Source organism: Dromiciops gliroides, chromosome 3 (assembly GCF_019393635.1).
Source record: "Dromiciops gliroides isolate mDroGli1 chromosome 3, mDroGli1.pri, whole genome shotgun sequence".
NCBI lineage: Eukaryota > Metazoa > Chordata > Mammalia > Microbiotheria > Microbiotheriidae > Dromiciops > Dromiciops gliroides.
In genome coordinates, this window is record NC_057863.1 from 50,768,194 (window position 1) to 50,783,906 (window position 15,713).

A 15,713-nucleotide genomic window follows, 5' to 3' on the forward strand; every position below is an offset into this window, starting at 1 on the left:
GCAGTAAAACTTGGGAAACTGAGTCACTGAGTCTTGTCATTCTTTGGGACGCCTCAGGATCAATCTGATCAATCAAACCCACCCCCACATCATTTCTATTACCTATCTTCTTCAGAATCTAGCTCCAACCCACTTTCCTTCAATAATATTCAACGACTTCAGAAAGCCTGCTGACATCTATCATTTCCTCCTATTTATATAAATCTCTACAATTCACAGGCAAAAATACAAGTTTCCCTCTTCTCTCCATTAGAATGTGTTTCCTGTACAGTTAGGAAAGTTGTGTAAATATGCAAGCACTCTCCCATTCCCCTCTTCATGATGACCATCAATTGATGTCTCAACAGTGAACCTTCTCCTACACTTAGGAAGGAAGGAATTTGAGACCTCTCTTATTCCAGCCCCATGATTTTATGTAACAAAAAAGCAGAAGGAAGAAGCAGAAAAAGAGCGGATCCGGGTTTACTCAAGGACCTTCCCCTAGAGGTGTTGCAAAGGCGGAGTCCCTGGGTTAACAACCTCTGGGGGCCCAATCGAGTTTCTTTCGATTTCCTCTTGTGATGAGCTTTTGATTGCACAATTCTGTGGTCATAGCAGAGGACTAGTCAGGTGCTTAATTCCTCATTCTAGTAAGGGTATTGGGTAAAACACAGTATCTGGATCCACACGGAGACCTGAGTGGAAAACACCATATGGTTTTATATAAAGGACACTCCCCTTTTTGTTATTAATTTGTAGGGAGAGAGACAGAGGAGGGAGAAGCTGGGAGAGAGTCAGCAGGGCGGATTAGAAGCGGAGTGACCCGGAAGCCCCGGTATTCAGGGAGAAGGGAAGAAAAGAGGGTGAGTGGAGTGTGCTGGCTGCTCGGCTTTATACTAGACCCTTGTCGGATGCCAGGGCTCGGTTGGAGGTGGGAAGGGGATGTTGTCCCTGTGGGAGTTTGGGGCGCAGAGGGGAGGGGATGGATTTGGGGAGTGGGGGAAGAGAAGAGGGAGGAGAGCAGCGGAAGAGGTGGTGGGTGGGTTGGGAGTGGGCAACTGTCCGAAGGGTACCAGCCATGAATTCCGGTGGGTTTTGGTGGCAAGGGTGCCAGAGAAGCATGAGAACAATTGTACTTGGGCAGAAAACGAGCAGGATCAAGAAAAAGAAACCGAAAGTTTCCCGTAGCGGGTTGGCAGCAAAGAGCTCGGGGTGAACAGTTGGCTAGCAACTTGTTGCTGCCTCCTCCCGAAATCACTGGGTCCCCGAATTGAATGAATGTCAGAGCGGAGGACATCTCATCCAAGTCATACAGCAGATAGAAACTCCAGCCTGTATCCAAGAAGTGCTGACCAAAGGCTGGACCGTGCGGAGATTAATTAAACCTGGCCTTGGAGAAGAGAGACGCTACCTCCCAACCTCCGGACACAGCCCAACACATTCGCTTATCTCTGAAAGTTGTGAAGTATTTTCTTTTGTTGTTGTAGTTAGGTCGTCTTTTAGTGGGTTTTCCAACTCTTTGTGACCCCATTTGAGATTTTCTTGGCAAAGATACGAGAGTGATCTGCCAGCACCTCGAGCTAATTTGACCGAAAAGGAAACTGAGGCAAGCAGGGTTAAATGACTTGCCTAGGGTCACCCAGCTAGTAAGCGTCTGAAGTCAAATTTGATCTCAGGAATATGAGTTTCCAGGCCAGGCACTGCACAAGTTTTTTTCTTTTTTTACCTCCCCCCCTTACCTAGAGCTAAAATCTGCCACTCCATCTTCCAGTCAATTAACAACAATTTATTAAAACATTCACTTTGTTAAAACACCTAATTTTTTTGTTTTTTGTTTTTTAGTGAGGCAATCGGGGTTAAGTGACTTGCCCAGGGTCACACAGCTAGTAAGTGTTAAGTGTCTGAGGTCGAATTTGAACTCAGGTACTGCTGACTCCAGGGCCGGTGCTCTATCCAATGCGCTACTAGCTGCCCCTAAAACACTGTATTAACAGAGAATCAAAGAAAAGCAAAAACATTCCCTGACCTAAGGAGCCCATAAGCTGCTTGGGGGGTGGGGGGGGGGGAGGCTGGCAGGGGAGAACACCATGTACATAAACATAGAAGATCTAAATGAAAAGGCTTTTGAACCTAGGGAGAGGGGAGGAGGCGGGGTGTGAAGACCTGCAGAATGTGGGACTTCAGCTGAGTCTTGAAGGCAGCCAGTGGAACTAGGAGGAAGAGCTTTTCAGAACTGGGGTTCACCCAGGAGATGGACTGATCTCATTCCTCCACTACTTCTAAATGGAACAAGTCTGATACCTCTTCCACATGAGTTTTTGCTACTTCTAGTTATGTCCAGAAATAGGAAATAAGGAAAAGTCACTTGGGATTAAACAAACAATCCCACTTTCCTATCCAAGGCAGTCAGAATGGACCTATAGATAGGAAGGAAGGAAGGAAGGAAGGAAGGAAGGAAGGAAGGAAGGAAGGAAGGAAGGAAGGAAGGAAGGAAGGAAGGAAGGAAGGAAGGAAGGAAGGAAGGAAGGAAGGAAGGAAGGAAGGAAGGAAGGAAGGAAGGAGGGAAGGAGGGAAGGAGGGAAGGAGGGAAGGAGGGAAGGAGGGAAGGAGGGAGGGAGGGAGGGAGGAAGGAAGGAAGGGAGGGTGGATTGGGTGGGTCACTGGGGAATTGGTTAGTGTGGGGGTCCTTAGGTATTCCTCTTTTAAGAATTACACCCTCTCACACACAAATCCAATTAGAATAAAATAATCTTTTATTTAAGCACTAGAGAAAGGAGACCTCAAGAGGAGTCTCAAGGGGAGATAGCTCAGAGAGGATTCCCTGAGATACCTATCTCCTCGAACAGGACAAAGGCAAAAGCTTTTACAGAGGACAGATGGTGGAGGGACAGATGGGGTGATAATCTGGCTGTGGAAAGTTCCCTTTGGGGTTAGGGGAAACTGGAATGATGGGAGGTGGTCCTGATTTATGGAGATGTCTGTCTCTTTGGTGCCACTCAGACTGCAGCCCCGCCTAATAGGCTTATCTTGCTTCCCAAGGTGTGTCTGTCCTTCAGTTTATCTAGACAGTTTAAACTTTAATCCTATCCCCATAACAAAAGGGAGGGAGGGAGGGAGGGAGGAAAGGGGAAGGAAAACAAATCATTTATTAGAAACTTTTTGTCAGCGTTGTAAGTGTGACATAAGGAATGATATGAAATACTCCCTCAAATGGCATAACATACAATCCTTGCTAGTATAGAGTTAATGTAGTCCAATTGTCCATATGCTTTCATTTATTTTTAATGATTCCTGGAAATCTTGATACACTCTCCTATTCCAAGAATAAACTATCCTGTAGTCTTGGAAATCTTATTTTGTGTCTTTCCATCAGTGATAATATGAGAAAGATTATTCATTCAATGAGACTTGCTCAATCAGAAGTAGCAGCCAAAGTATCCATAGGTAATTGGGTTTTTTTGTTGTTGTTGTTTTGTTTTGTTTTGCTTTGGGTTTTGTTTTGTTTTTAGTAGCGGGAGTTGTCTTAATGCTACTTAGGGTTTATCAGGAATATTGGGAATGAAAAAAAAGAAAATATCCACTGAAAATTAGAAGAGAGGAAAAAAAAGAAAAGTATTTTTTTCCTTCATTGGTTATAAAATGATAAAAATTTCCATATTAAATCAGTTCCCAGATCTGGAAGAGAATTTCTTTGCTTAAAACACCAACCAAAACAAAAGCAAAAATGTATTTCAGGGGAAATTACAAACCAAATTCAACTAACCAAACTGACATCATGTCTCTTTCCATAGACAATTGAGTTCAGGATTATACAATCATCATTCCAGATCTGGGAGAGGACAGCAAATTATCCAACCCCCTCACTTTACAAATGAGGGAACTGAGGCCTAGGGAGACTAAGTAACTGGTTCAGGCTTGAACAGGTCTTAAGTGTCAAAGGTTGGATTTGAACTCATATCCTCTGACTGCAGAGACATTGCTCTTTTCACTGGACCATACTCTTACAGGTTACCCTTTTCTCAGTGAGACAGCCTGGAATGCTATAAAGAGCTGAGGCCTTGAATTCTGTAGGGTCTTATGCTTCTGAATTACTTGTCCAATGCAAAACATCTGGTGGTTATGGTGAAACAATGAGTTTAGAGATCTCCAGGTGGAGGTGACCTTGGAAACTGTTATGGGCCCATAGCACCCCAGAAGTTCTCTGGGGCACATCAAAGAACCTTCTCCTTGAGAAACTAAACCAGAGGACAGACATGCCTAGAGAGATAAGTGGAACCAGATCAGACTGAGCTAGCTCCGGGACCCCCACCCTTCATTCTAGTCTCCCTCAACCCTGGGGAGATGAAATTAGGTGTTGCTGCTGCCTTTGTGTCCTGAGGAGATGGCTTGAGAAATCTGCAGCCACCTCTCACCCAACTCTTCCAGCCACTACCAGTGGGGGAGGGTCCTCCCTTACCAAGGGAACTTTCTACAGTCAGATGGTCACCCCCATCAGTCTATAAAAGTATCTGCCTATCTCCTGCTCGAGGAGATTGGTATTTCAGAGCCACCTCTGTGCCATGCCTTTCTTCCCATGAGAAGTCCAAGGATTTCTTTCATGGTTTCCCTTCCCTTCCCTTCCTCAGCCCCAAATAGAAACTACTACCTTATTCTAATTGCTTTTGTGTGCAAGAGGGTGTCATTCTTTGTTTTTTTTTTTTTTTGGGGGGGGGGTGAGGCAATTGGGGTTAAGTGACTTGCCCAGTGTCGCACAGCTAGTAAGTGTTAAGTGTCTGAGGCTGGATTTGAACTCAGGTCCTCCTGAAATCCAGGGCCAGTGCTTTATCCACTGTGCCACCTAGCTGCCCCGAGGGTGTCATTCTTTAAAGAGAAATTCCTAAGGACCCCAAACCCCTTACCTCATTTACCCCATATCAAAACCATCTAGGTCAAGAGACTAGGACAATGAAGGCCCCTGAGACACAGGTGCTAAATTTCAAAGGTGAACATGGACTCTCCAATTCCAGAGCCAGACTTGAACCCTCATTTCACTTCTTCCTTTGTGTCCTGTTTCCCAGATATGTATAATTTATATGACCCTGAGCAAGACACCTTTATTGTGCCTCAGTTTTTTCATCTGAAAGATAGGGATGATACTACTTATACCTATCTCCCCTACTTGTTTGTTTGTTTTTTTGTTTTTTTGCGGGGCAATGGGGGTTAAGTGACTTGCCCAGGGTCACACAGCTAATAAGTGTCAAGTGTCTGAGGCCAGATTTGAAGTCAGGTATTCCTGAATCCAAGGCTGGTGCTTTATCCACTGCGCCATCTAGCTGCCCCTCTCCCCTACTTGTGATAACCAAAAGAAGTATAAATTGTGAAGCTCTCTCTAATTATCAGCTCTGATTCTCCTTGAGGGCAAAGACTTTCATTTTTGTCTTTGAATACTGAGAATATTGCAGGGGCTTAAGAAAGGTTTATTGATTGATTTATTTTTGGAGGACAGGGGTAATGTTGGGAAGGTAGAATAGAGAGTATTGGGATTGAAGTTCTTAGGACCCAAGTTCAAATCTATAAACATATGCAAATGACCTAACTTTTACATGGCTCTGCCCACTCTCTAGGACATCTCTAGGAAGTTAATATTTTCTTTCTCCCTTGGAGGGACTTTCCATGCCAGATGTTTTCCACCTCTGAAGAAATTTCAGGTGCTTTATTTTCTGCTATTACCAACTAACAATGAAGCCTTTTGTTGTGAAGGTCCAGGAAGTGTTTGCTTTATCTAATATAACATGCAAATAAAGTAAAATGAATTTTAACATATCGTAAGACTAGGGATTTCCCAAAGTTATGTTACCCCTCTGAAAGGTGACAATATTTAGTGTTAGGAAGTGTCTTATTTAAAGACTGAGTACTACATCGACCCAGTTAGGGCAGAGGCAACAATAATTAAGAGCTGAAAGTGAAGGGCTCTTTTTTGCACAAAATAAAAATGAGAGGGACAGTTTGCCTTTTGTCAGTCACTTTGTGATTAGTGCATTTTATTTTTCCCCTTTTCCTTTAAAGTTTGTCGTGTGATGTACATTCAAAGCCAACCTAAGCATGGAGCAGATTCTTCAATAACAGCAATAATAATGACTAGCATGTATGTTTTTTTTTTTTTGGCAGGACAATGGGGGTTAAGTGACTTGCCCAGGGTCACACAACTAGTAAGTATCTGAGGCTGGGTTTGAACTCAGGTCCTCCTGAATCCAAGGCTGGTGCCTTATCCATTGCACCACCTAGCTGCCCCTAGCATGTATGTTTTAAGGTTTACAAAACGCTTGAATAATATTATCTCATTTGTTCCTCACAACAATTGGGGAAAGTAAGTTCTACTTTTATTGTCATTTTACAGATAAAGAGACTGAGGCAAACAGGTAAACTAACTTGCCCAGGGTCAAACAGCACACAAGTGCCCAAGTCTACATTTGAACTTGGGTCTTTCTGACTGCAGGCCCAATCCTGTATCCACTGAGCCACCTTTAATGTACCTTTATAGGTTAAAGGTCTTAAGGAAGACTTTGTAGTTTGATATTATTTATACTTTAACCTATCGCCACCTCACCCAACTTATATAGGCTCAGAATAGTTAATTTATGTGTAAAGCCTTAAAATGCTCACCTTCCTGCTCTGACTCCCTCAAAGGAAAAAGAACAAACAGTGTTCCTTTCTCTGCTGCTGCCTTTGCCAAAAAATGTTCTTTAGTTAACTTCCTTCCTGCCCCACCCCAATGTACTTGTTAATGTATCTGCTGTAGGGGGCAGGGAAGACTGAGAGGCTTCATTTAAAAAAAAAATGAGTGTTTTTTGATATATGTTGTATTTAGCACAGAATTAACAAACGGCACACTGAAAGTATTATTGCCTCTCTATTCAGGGGACCTGTTTTCAGATTAGATCCCCACTTACTAACAGTATACCCTTGCATCATCAATCAAAGATGATTAAGCACTTGCTGTGTGGTGGGCTCTAGGGGATTGAGGAAGCTAGGTGCCACGTTAGATAAATTGTTAAACTCGGAGTCAGGAAGGCTTGAGTTCAAATCCAACCTTGGATACTTAACTCTGTGACTAGCAATTCATTTAACCAATTACCTCATAAATAAACTGGGGATAATAATAACAACTACCTTCCAGGTATATTATGAGGATCAGATGAAATATTTTTAAAGTGCTTAGTATCATGCCTGGCATACAGCAGATGCTTACTAAATGTTAAACTTCTTTGTTTGGTATGATGATTAAACATGTGAGATGAGGAAGAATGACAAGTCACAGAAGACTCTTATGTTTGCAGACAAGGGTCACAATAAAGGTGATGCTTTTCAGAGAAATGGGGAAGCTCAGAAGAGGGTTGAGTTTTGTGGAAGAGAAACATACTATTTTGGACATGTTGGATTTGAGATGCATACAGGTCATATGATTCAAAATATCCAAAAGGGAGTTGGTGATGAAAGACCAAGATTGGATCCATAGATCTGGGAATTAGCAGCAGAGAAATAACTTGGCACAGAAAGTTTACAAGGTCCCAGAGAAGAGAAGGCCCAGGGCAGTGTTTTAAGGTTTTCCCACAGTTAGGGGACAAAATATGGATGAGAATCCAACAAAGAAGACTGAGTAGAGGGTGGTCAGCAGTGATGAAAGCTGCAGTCATTCAATCAGTGTGATAATTGAGAAAAAGAGTCAGCTGACTTGGGAATTGAAAATCATTGGTCAATTGGAGAGTAGTTCAATTGAGTGATGACAGCAAGAGGTTGAAAAGAAACAAATGGAGGCAATGAGTGTAGCCCTCATTTTCTAAGAGTATGGCTATGAACAGGAGCCAAGACAGAGGAAGATAATTGAAGAAAGGATACAGGCAAACAACACTATACCTTTTAAATCATGATGTTCATGTGTGATTAAGTTGATAAATAGAAAAAAAAAGTACACTAGTTTCTCTTTGCATTATTTTGAGACAACCTGTTTATAAGAGTAAATAGATTATAAAACTCTTTACTTTGTGACTAGGAGGACAGTATATATGAAATGAATCATATTTAATGGAAAGGATGTTCTAAAGATTAACCGGTTTTATAGCTGGAAGAGACCTTTGCTCTCCTTCTAGTCAATGATGTCACTTTTAGATGAAGGCATATACTTAGGACGAGGTAAAACAACTTTTTCAGATTTGGGGAAAATTAAAACAATGTTAAAGTCTTCCCTAGCTACTTCAGTTGACCTTAATGTTTGATTTTCAGAGTTTAATTGATTAGGAAAGGCATTCTTGAGTGGCAGCTAGGTGGAGAAGTGGATAGAATGCCAGGTGGGGACTCAGGAAGACCTGAGTTCAAAATAGGCCTTACATACTTACTCTGTAACTCTGGGCAAGTCACTTAACCCTGTTTGCCTCAGTTTCCTCATATGTAAAGTGAGTTGGAGAAGGAAATGGCAAACCACTCCAGTATCTTTGCCAAAAACAAAACAAAACAAAACAAAAGGAGTCATCAAGAGTTAGACACAACTGAGCAACAGAAATGGAATTCTTGACTTTCTTTTCTCTTAACTCACCTCCCATATCCAAATCATTTTCCAAAGCTTTTGGATTTAGACTTATTGATTCGACCTCCACAATAATAGTGATGATAAATCAATAAGTTGATAAGCATTTATTAAGCATCAGGTGTGCCAGGTGTGCCAGGAACTGTGCTAAGTGCTGAAGATACAAAGAAAGGTAAAAGATATTCCCTTTTCTTGACTAGCTCCCAGTCTAAGGAAGGGAGATAATACATAAATTATTATGCACAAGCAGAATATATACAAAATAAACTGGAAATATCAGAGGGAAGGAGCTAATATATTACAGGGGTTAGTGAAAAGCTTGTAGAAAGTAGGATTTTAGCAGGGTTATGAAGCAAGCCAGGGAATCCAGGAGACAGAGATAAGGAGGAAAGAGCATTCAAGAAGTGGGAGACAGTGAAAATGCCTGGAGTCTGAAGATGGAGTATCACATGAGAATAACAACAAAAGACCTAGTGTTACTGGAGCACAGGGTACTTGGGGTAGTGGTGTAAGGTGTAAGAAGACTTAAAAGTAGAAGGGGAACAAGTTAAATCCTCTATCAAATAAAGGATTTTATATTGATCTGGAGATAATTAGAGGGCCATTGGCATTTGTCAAATAAGGGGTCCACATGGTTAGATCTTTGCTTCGGAAAGATCAGTTAGACAGCTGAATAGAGGATAGGCTAGGGTGGGGAAAGGTTTGATATACAGAAACCAACCATCTATAGCAATATGCCAGGCATGCTGCGATATTTGTTGCTGGTATTTTATTTAAAATTTTTGCATCAATATTCATTAGTGAAATCGGTCTATAATTTTTTATCTCTGTTTTGGCTCTTCCTGGTTTGGGTATCAACATCATATTTGTCTCATAAAAAGAATTTGGTAGGATTCCACTTATATTTTCATGGGTTTTTTTTTGGGGGGGGGTTGCAGGGCAATGAAGGTTAAGTGACTTGCTCAGGGTCACACAGGTAGTAAGTGTCAATTGTCTGAGGCCAGATTTGAACTCAGGTCCTCCTGAATCCAGGGCTGGTGCTTTATCCACTTTGCCACTTAGCTGCCCCCCCCCTTATATTTTCAAACAATTTATATAGCATTGGAATTGATTATCCTTTAAATGTTTGGTAGAATTCACTCGTGAATCCATCTGATCCTGAGGATTTTTTCTTAGGAAGTTCATTGATGACTTGTTCAATTTCTTTTTCTAAAATTGGGTTATTTAAATATTTTATTTCTTCTTCTGATAATCTGGGTAATTTATATTTTTGTAGATATTCATCCATTCCATTTAGGTTGTCAAATTTATTGACATATAATTGGGTAAAATAGTTCCTAATAAAGGTCTTAATTTCCTTGTCATTGGTGGTGAGTTCACCCCTTTCATTTTTGATACTAATAATTTGGTTGTCTTTCCTTTTTTTTTTTTGATCAAATTAACAAATGGTGCATCTATTTTATTGGTTTTTCCATAAAACCAGCTTCTAGTTTTATTTATTCAATGTTTTTCTTACTTTCAACTTTACTAATCTCTCCTTTGATTTTCAGGATTCCCAATTTGGTGTTTAGTTGAGAATTTTTAATTTATTCATTTGCTAGGTTTTTTTTAGTTGCATGCCCAAATCATTGATCTGCTTTTTCTCCCCCTTCCCCAATATCCCCTCCCTTGTATCAGTCCCCCCTCCACCTTCTATTATCGCTGTTTTTTTTTTAAACTCTCTAATAGGATAAGATAGATTTCTATATCCAAATGAGTGTGTTTGTTGTTCTTTCTTTGAGCTGACTTTGATGAAAATAAGGTTTAATCTTTGCCCCCGGCCCCATCTTCCCCTCCATTACAATAGTTCTTTCATGCCTCTTTTATGTGTCTATGTGTGTGTCTGTGGTGGGTAGTTGGGGGGACAATTCACCCCATTCAATTTCTCCCCTCCTTTCCCCATGAAATTTCATTTTACCCTTTTATTTATTTTGTTTTCTGGAGTGTAGTTCCATCAATGTTACCTTATAATGACACCCTCTATCTGCATATGCTCCTTGTATTTTTTCTCTTTTCTTTTCTTTTCTTTATTTCTTTTTTTTTTTTGTGGGGCAGTGAGGGTTAAGTGACTTGCCCAGGGTCACACAGCTAGTAAGTGTCAAGTGTCTGAGGCTGAATTTGAATTCAGGTCCTCCTGAATCCAGGGCTGGTGCTTTATCCACTGTGCCACCTAGCTGCCCCCTCTATTTATTCCTTTATTATTATTATTATTATTATTATTATTATTATTATTTTTATTGAGGCATTTGGGGTTAAGTGACTTTCCCATGGTCACACAGCTAGTAAGCGTTAAATGTTTGAGGCCGGATTTGATCTCAGGTCCTCCTGACTCCAAGGCTGGTGCTCTATCCAATGCGCCACCTAGCTGTATTTATTCTTATAATAAAGTTAAGACTTAACAAATATTATTGTCCCTTCTATATCACCTTATGACCACATCCTTTCTCTACATATACTCCTAATTGCTCTGAGAGTTCCTCTTATAATAAAGTTTTTAAGACTTACAAATATTATCTTATATAGATATATAAACAGTTTGACCTTATTGAATTTCTTACAGTTTTTCTTTATTGTTTCTTTTTTACCTTTTTGTGTTTCTCTTGAGTCTTGTATTTGGAGGTCAAATTTTTTATTCAGCTCTGGCCTTTTAATCAGAAATGCTTGAAAATCCTCTATTTCATTAAATGTCCATTTTCCTCCTGAAAAATATATATTCAATTTTGCTGGGTAGGTGGTTCTAGGTTGTAAACCATTGCCTTCCGGTATATTATATTACAAGCCTGCAGTTTTTTAATGTGGAAGCTGCCAAATCCTGTGTAATTCTGACTGTAGCCCCATATTATTTGAATTGTTTCTTTTTGGCTGTGTTTAATATTTTTTTCTTGATCTGTGAGCTTTGAAACTTGGCTGTGATGTACCAGGGAGTTTTCATTTTGGTGTTACTGAATACAAATTTGTATTTCAAGGGCTTGGAAACAGTAGCTGTTATCCTCTTCTACAATAACAGTACTGGAAAAAAAGGCCCTAGAAGTCATTGTGGAGGGAGCAAGAGGTATTTGAAAAATTACACTGGAGTTTGTCAAATTCTTTGCTAAAATTAAGTTAAACTATGTTGTTTACAACATTTTACTATTTGATAGATTTTTTTAATCAACAATTTGATGGTCTAATTTAAAAAAAAGTAATGGTTTTCTTTTGTTAGAAGAATAGAATTCCTCTGATTGACCTTGTCAAAGAAAGTGAGGACCTTTGTTAGTGTGTTCTGTTCTTGATAGTGACATGCTGGGGACAGCTAGGTGGCGCAGTGGATAGAGCACCAGTCCTGGAGTCAGGAGGACATGAGTTCAAATCTGGCCTCAGACACTTGACACTTACTAGTTGTGTGACCTTGGGCAAGTCACTTGACCCCAATTGCCTCACCAAAAAACAAAAACAAAAAAGACAACAAAAAAAAAGACAATGCCATGCCGGCATCTCAACAATAAGTGGCTTTAGGACTTTCCAAACACTTGAAGTCAAGTTCACTGGTATACGGTTTGCAGATTCTACTACCTCTACCTTCTTTTGAAAATAGGAACATTTGACCTTTTCTGTTCTGGTTAGAAACTCTGAGGGTCTTCCCTTTCTGCACTGATTCTTTTTATAAAGGCCACATAGTCCACCTTTTGCCTCCATTCTTACCTAGGCTTTAGTTACTGAATGGTTATTGCCTCAGACATACTGAGACTTGGGGAAGACCTAGCTTAAAAAGGCCAAGGCCTCTCACTGCATTCGGTGTCATTGCCGATCATCCTGACCTATGTCTTGCCACTGGACTCTGAGGAGAGAATGAGGCTGATGACTTTGTACAGCTCTGCCTCACTTAAATCCAATTTGTTTGAAAGTCAAGACATTTCCATCCTGATGTCCTTGGTAGACATCGAGAATGAAGGATGAACAACAACAAGAACAAGGTCTTCAAGGCCTAAAGACTGACAGCTAGATTGTTCAGAGCTCTGGGTCTGGGGAAGACCTCATTCAAATCCAGCCTTAGACACTTTCTATATATAAATCCTAGATAAATTGCTTAACCTCTGCCTGCCTCAGTTTCCTTGTTTGTAAAAGAGGGAGCATAAAACAACCTATCTCATAGTTGTAAGGGCTGAGATAATATCTGTCCAATGCTTAGAATGGTGCCTGGCACAGAGTGGTCGCTTAATAATACCTAGTCCCTACCATTTTACTCTCTCCTTGCTTATCTTCGGTATCACCTCCCCATTAGCCATTTTTTCTCTATCTTTTTTCAGTACAAAGATCATTTTTTTAGGGCAATGAGGGTTAATTGACTTGCCCAGGGTCACACAGCTAGTAAGTGTCAAGTGTCTGAGAGGCTGAATTTGAACTCGGGTTCTCCTCAATCCAGGGCTGGTGCTTTATCCACTGTGTCACCTGGCTGCCCTGGATCATTCTTTTTGATAGAAAAAAACAGTAGTAAAACAACATCCTAGTGGCTTTCATCAGTTACTGTCCCTTCTGCCATAATAAATAGTTCTATTCCTCCTTTGCTGCTTCTTTGATAAAAATTTAAGCAAAGGAAAATCTGTCATCCTGTCCTTAGCTTTCCTTGTTTGCTTTAACTTATCAGCACTTCATAGAATCATGAAATGAGAGCTACAAAGGCACTTTTAGAGGCTATTTAGTTCATCCCTGACCCTTATTTTTCAAACAACACCTCTGACCTTGTACACCATTGCCACCATTATTACAAGAGCATACCTACCTCTGGTCTTCATCCTATTTCTTGCCCTTCCTTGTGTTGTTTTTTTTCTGTTGTTTTTTTTTTTCCAAAATCCATGTTGTTCAATGAGTTCCATGTGCATCCATATCCTAGTCTCTGAACAATTTCTTCCCTTCACTGCCATCAAAATTGCTTTTCCTTCTGCCTTAAGAATCTCATTCTGGAAGGCTTCTCCTTTTGCCTGGTCTTAACTTCCCCTGAAAATTTTTAATCCATGGATATTGCCTCTTTCCTCTAAACCCTTTGGAAATCTTCTTATCCAAAATCCAGAGTACATTTCAATATGTTTTTCCACTCCTGTACCGCAGATTCTAAGATGGAATGATAACATCTATTCAAGGTTCCCCACATTTCTACTTGAGCAATTAATTTATCTTTGGACCAGGATTCAATTCCTGGCTTTGCTACTGCTGACTTGTGTGATTGACTAATTTTACCTCTCTGGGCTTCAACTCATTGATCTTTAAAAATCAATGAATTGGGGTGGGGCGCAGCTAGGTGGTGCAGTGGATAAAGCTGGACCAGCCCTGGATTCAGGAGGACCTGTGTTCAAATCTGACCTCTGACACTTTATACTTACTAGCTGTGTCGATGGGCCAGTCACTTAACCCTCATTGCTCCACAAAAAATAAAAAACAAAAAGTGGATTGGACTAGATACTCTTTTAAGTCCCTTCTAATTATATGTCTTACAAACTCAGGCTTCCTGGCAGCTAGGTGTTGCCTGGAGTCAGGAAAATTAATCTTCTTCATTTCAAATCCAGCCTCAGAATCTTACTATATAGGTGACCCTAGGCAAGTCACTTAACACTTTTTGCCTCAGTTTCCTCATTTGTCAAAATGAACTGGAGAAAGAAGTGGCAAACTGTGAGGGAAAGATTCATCCTCTTCTCAATAATTCTCAGGAACTCAGCAGCGAGGTGACAAAGGCTTTATTTTCTTCTCATGAGAAGGAGGCACCCTAGTGTGCAGCTAGTGGGTGCCCCGAAAGGGGGCTCACAGGCCCTGTTTTATACCCTAGTCCCTAAGGCGAATGGACCTTCTCCTTTTTCATCACTGGTCAGGGTTACAATCTACGCACAAAAACTAGCTAATCAGAACGCAGTATTCCCACCCCTCTTCCTTGTATGGGCATAACTCAGGAGTGGACCTTATACTTCCTTATATGGACAGAACTCTGGAGAGGACCTAATTGAGACCACGGCTCCTTGAACCATGTGACCTTGCTAACCTGAAGGGGAGGAGGGGATCTGAGACCTTTGTCCTACAAACAGGTCTGGGGAGTATGACTGACTGTTATATCCACATTGAGAGGAGACAATTACCCATTTCTCACACAAACCATTCCAATATCTTTGCAAAGAAAACCCCAAATGTGTTCAAGAAGAGTTGAACACAACTGAAACAACTGAATAACAGAAACAATGTGAACCCAGGCTATGGTCCTTAGATCTTGAAGAAGACAGATAAGTGCTGGAGGAGTAATCTACCTTCTTTCCTCCTGTCCTGAAATCTCTTCCCTGCTCTTGAGAAAGCTCTGAGTTGCTGAATTCAATAAGTTGGGCCCAGGAGTATTGACAGTCTAGGAGGATATAGCATGCATGGGAAGAATGTATTATATGCGTGTGTTTTGTTTAATTTTGTTTTCTTTCTTTTAAGTTCCTCCCCTAAGGTAATTAATGTCTTCTCTTTCTGTAGTGATATTTCTAAATATATGATTTCCCTGTCCCCAACTAACATTCAACCTTCCTTGGCAGTCTTTTAACAGAAGCAGTGGATAGATGGCTTGAGGGTGAGGAGCCACAAGAGGATGGCAGAGGGAGTTAAGGTCTTTACAGAGAAGTTGGTACTCTTGTAATATTACTGAAATCCACAAATGTGTTTCACCCTGGGAGTGGGGCGGACTTCTTTATTCTGACACATATTCTTATGAAACAGAAGAGGTTAATTTTGGGGTTGTCCCAGCCTGTAACTTAACACCAAAGACATTGCACAATTGTCAAACCTTTAAAGCAATAGGAGAATGAAATATCAAATTTCAACCTCAAGTTACCTAGCAGCCATTTGCTAAATCTTTGTACCAATACCTAGTAAAAGGATTTGTACTATTCAAACAAGATAGAAGAAAGTCATAGAATCTCATGAGCTGGAAAGGACCTCAGAATTTCCCTTGTCTAAACAATACTTCTTGAGTAACCCCCTAAAAATTGTCATCCAGTTTTCACTTAAAGGCTTCAAGTCAAGAGTAGTTCACTATCTCACCCCCAAGGATACGTGTTCCATTTCTATATAGCTGTAATTCTTCAATTTGCACCCATGTTCCTAGTTTTATCCTATGGGTCCAAGCAGAACTCTCAGC

The 15,713-nt window shown here is 40.6% G+C and overlaps 1 protein-coding gene across 1 annotated transcript in view; it reads left to right on the forward strand.

Moving 5' to 3' along the window:
* The first annotated feature begins 686 nt into the window (after positions 1-686).
* LOC122749210 (phospholipid scramblase 1-like) overlaps positions 687-15,713 on the forward strand; it is a 54,699-nt gene continuing 39,672 nt past the window's right edge. The window contains exon 1 of the mRNA XM_043995446.1: positions 687-842. The gene's annotated coding sequence lies outside the window, so the exon portion shown is untranslated. The remainder of the gene's footprint in view (positions 843-15,713) is intronic.